Source organism: Pinus tabuliformis, chromosome J, assembly GCF_031772625.1.
Source record: "Pinus tabuliformis cultivar Carrire ecotype Pingquan chromosome J, CPIR1, whole genome shotgun sequence".
Classification (NCBI taxonomy): domain Eukaryota; kingdom Viridiplantae; phylum Streptophyta; class Pinopsida; order Pinales; family Pinaceae; genus Pinus; species Pinus tabuliformis.
Genome location: NC_142295.1, coordinates 1,199,593,439 through 1,199,597,859, shown reverse-complemented (window position 1 = coordinate 1,199,597,859; position 4,421 = coordinate 1,199,593,439).

Sequence of the window (4,421 nt, the reverse complement as noted above, 5' to 3'; positions counted from 1 at the left end):
TACAAGTGAAGAGGTCATTATGGGTGTAAAGTTCAATGAGATTGGAAATTTTGATCAAATCAACAAGCAATGGCCTTTCTTCCTTAGGTATTTTGATGTCGCCTTTCTTTTCATGCAAATTTTTTATTAAGTTGAAGTCTTATCCTAGGATCCAAAAGCTTGCCCCTATAATCATGGAGACTTTATGGAGCTTCTTGATGAAGAGCTTCTTGTTGCTAAGGATGTTGGGCCCATATACATTTGAGATGAAACTTATTTCTACTAAACCCATCGACTAAAAAGTAACTGTTAGAATTATTGGAAATGAGAAAGAGTCTTATAGAGAGACTGATGAGAGATTCCATATGATAGCTAGTCCTTTGGATGCTCCATGAGCATCTTTAGCTATGTGGTCATTGTTTTCCAAATTGATTTAAAGAATTATTTGGGAGATTCTGAGGAACTTTTTGTTTCCTATAATAGTAGTATGTATGGATTTTCATGTTAGCAACATATATTTAAGGAGTCTTTGCTTTAATTTCCCATTGAAACCCCTTGTGTTTTGTTATCACTTAGATTTTCCTAGAAGTTGTAAAAAGAGGAAAGGGGTCCGAGGTAACCACTAACAAACTTTTAGATACATAATTTAACCAATCTGTATCCAGAGAGGGCTCTCTCTTTAAGGTTTAGCTTTGTTTGGAAGATATTAGGCTAGTTATGAAAGCTTTGGGATTTTGGTTGAGTTTGGTGAAGTTCAATAGCAGAGGGGCAGAACTGAGTAGTTTAGGCCATTGGGCTAATGGGGTCAAAAGAAATGGCTCAACTAGATTTGGTTTCTCAGCGAAGGATGGCTTCACAGGGAAAGATAGCTAAAATAAGGATCAAATGACAACTTGATAGGGTGGGATGGACTTAAAAGAGATTAAGGGAAATTAAGAATCCTTCAACATGATTTAAGGAAAAAAGAAACTGAATGATCACCAGTAAAGAGCAACTAAGAATTCTTTAATAAATGATCAAAATGATTAAACCAGGAAATAGGAGCAATTAAGAATTCACTATTTATGCTAGTTTAGAGGAAAACATCAAGAATACTAACAATTGAAAACAGATTGCACTGAAGCACTTTCTGAATTAAGCTTTTTCGTTTAAGTATTTAGATATGAAACATCATTGAAATATTTAAACAAGAGAACAATAACACGTGAGTTAGAAATACTTATTTGTCCAATGTATTGCACATGAATCCTGTGAAAAGTCCTTTGTATTAATTCTTCATCCAGCAAGCCATGAAAGATTTGTCCAACAGCACTTTATTCCAAAATAATCAGTTTTACAGCAATGTCTAAGAATCCACCCTCAATACTCCGAATGGGGGTGTATTTATACAAAAACTTTACAATGAAATATCTCATAACAAAGTGAGATATAATCTGAGATGACTAATCATATTTTACAAGAAAATAGGGCCAGATGACTTCGTAGATGACAGATAAAGGCAACTGAATGGTTTGCTGTCCCTATTCTTGAGAGTGTGCTGGAGTTAGGCCCTATGATTTGGCCTCTTGTTGTCCTTGGTGTAATTCTGTGATGGCTGCTTTGTTTTAATCTTCCTACTGATACACTTTCCATGTATCTAATACTCTTTACCTGTTTGATCTTTGTTCATCCTCTTTACCCTCATTAACTATGGTAAAAATCAAAATTAACCTTTTACCAAGGATAAATTACAAAATTTCAAGCATTTCTTCCCACCATTTTGGCTTTGGTATTCTGGTTTTTGGAAGCTTTCTGATGGTTTCATCTATTTTTGTATACCTGAAGAATGTAGGTTGAATTGGGAACAAGTGCTTTAGTTCATGCTCGACATAGAACAGGTTCTCTAGGTTGTCATAGAGAACTCTACCTATAGGGAGTGATTTTATTCCTAATACACTTGTTGATGAACTTGCTTGATTGCCTGCATATTGATTCAATTTATCCACATAGTCTTTATGCCTCATTAATTAATTTGTCATTAATCACTAAAGGACTAGGCAGCCCTTTGCTCTGCAAAATGGAAAATTTCTCCATAAAAGTATTAATCTCTACCTACATGTCATGGCATCTTCTTTCTAAATTTTGCATCAAAGTTCTTTTGGTTAATACCATTTTGATTTATAAAATGGTCTCTATTCTGTCTTTAATGCCAAGTTCTTCAAGCTGGTACTTATTCTTGATATTCAAAAAATTTATGAGCCTGTTGGCTTCCTCAGGCATTCTTCCTAATTCTGTTCAGGTCCTTTGGATTTCTTCTTAGGCTACCTTTACTAGATCAATCTGCTGAAAAATTATTTGGATGGATGGCCAAACATCATTTATTGATTGAGTGATGTTGGCCCAAAGAATTTTCCTAATTTCTGCCAGAGGCTTGTCAAAAGTAAGATCCTTTTCTAATGATTTCACTTTGTTTTCTAATCCCTTAATCTCTCTTGACTTTTCTACAACATTTATCTTTGAGAGATCATACCTTTGCTCTAAGTTAGCTTAATGTTCTTTCACCTTTTTTAACTCTGAAACTTGTAGTTTCATGTCCTCTATTGACTTTATTAGTTCCCATGTGCTCAAATTGGCAATGCTGCCCTGTGCTAGTTCTGTTGTTCCTGTTGTTGTTGTACCTTGATGTTGTTGTACCTGTGACAACCTCTGTTGTCACTGCTGGAAAGTTTGGTGCTAGTGTTGTCCAAAGTGCAGAAGGGACTGTTGTTGAGACTACTGGTATCACATCGGGAGGCTGAGAGGTCAACTCTCCCTGCTTGTCCTTCAATGCTTTTTCTAGTTCTTGCTCAATCTCATTCAATCGTTCATTAAGTTTTAAGAGTCAGTACATCAACTCTTCTTCAGATTTTTGCTTTATGATCTCAGCAGTCTGTGGATGCCTTGAAGGAGGCAACAATATCTTCATCTTTCTTTTTTATTAAGGCTTTTGTAGCCTTCACATCTTTGGGATCATGTCCCAATCCAATAATTATTTCTTCTAAAGACTTTATTCAGCTATCTTTAACCTAGGAGGAGGCTTTATCCAAATGTAGTTGGCCAGTTGTGTTATCCAAAGAATTTTGCAACCTTTGGGCCATCATTGCCTTACCAGTCAAGGTTGAATAAATCATTTCTCTAGTTTGTTTATGCAATTCAATCTGATCCATAGGATGAATATCCTTTGCCATGACCTCAAAATTGTTCTGAGATAATCTACCGATGATTGAGGTTGTTGCACTTTAGGCTTGAAGTAGCTCATTATGTCATAGGCTGACATTAATCTTTGTTGATTTGTGGGGGCCATTTTCAAATATTGATTGTAACTTTGAAGCCTCAATGGATCATTCCTGGCTTTTATTTCTGTAAATGTTTTCTTGATATCTGAGGCACCTTTCCCTGGTGGCTTGAAAGATGATACCTCTGCACATGAATCATGTGAAAAGTCTTTTGTATTAATTCTTCATCCAGCCAACCATGAAACATTTTTCCAACAACACTTTATTCCAAAATAATCAGTTTTACAGCAATGTCTAAGAATCCACCCTCAATACTCCGAATGGGGGTGTATTTATACAAAAACTTTACAATGAAATATCTCATAACAAAGTGAGATATGATCTGAGATGAATAATCATATTTTACAAGAAAATAGGGCCAAATGATTTCGTAGATGACAAATAAAGGCAACCGAATGGTTTGCTATCCCTATTCTCGAGAGTGTGTTGGAGTTAGGCCCTATGATTTGGCCTCTTGTTGTCCTTGGTGTAATTCTGTGCTGGCTGCTCTGTTTTAATCTTCCTACTGATAACTTTCCGTGTATCTGATACTCTTTACCTGTTTGATCTCTATTCATCCTCTTTACCCTCATTGACTGTGGTAAAAATCAAAATTTACCTTTTACCAAGGATAAATTACAAAATTTCAAGCATTTCTTCCCACCATTTTGGCTGTGGTATTCTGGTTTTTTGAAGCTTTTTGAGGGTTTCATCTGTTTCTGTATACCTGAAGAATGTAGGCTGAATTGGGAACAAGTGCTTTAGTTCATGCTCGACATAGAACAGGTTCTCTAGGTTGTCATAGAGAACTCTACCTGTAGGGAGTGCTTTTATTCCTGATACACTTGTTGATGAACTTGCTTGATTGCTTGCATATTGATTCAATTTATCCACATAGTCCTTATGCCTCATTAATTTGTCATTAATCACTAAAGGACTGCGCAGCCCTTTGCTCTGCAAAATGGAAAATTTCTCCGTAAAAGCATTAACCTCTGCCTGCATTTCATGGCATCTTCTTTCTAAATTTTGCATCAAAGTTCTTTTGGTTAATACCCTTTTGATTTCTAAAATGGTCTCTGTTCTGTCTTTAATGCCATGTTCTTCAAGCTGGTACTTATTCTTGATATTCAAAAGATTTATGAGCCTGTT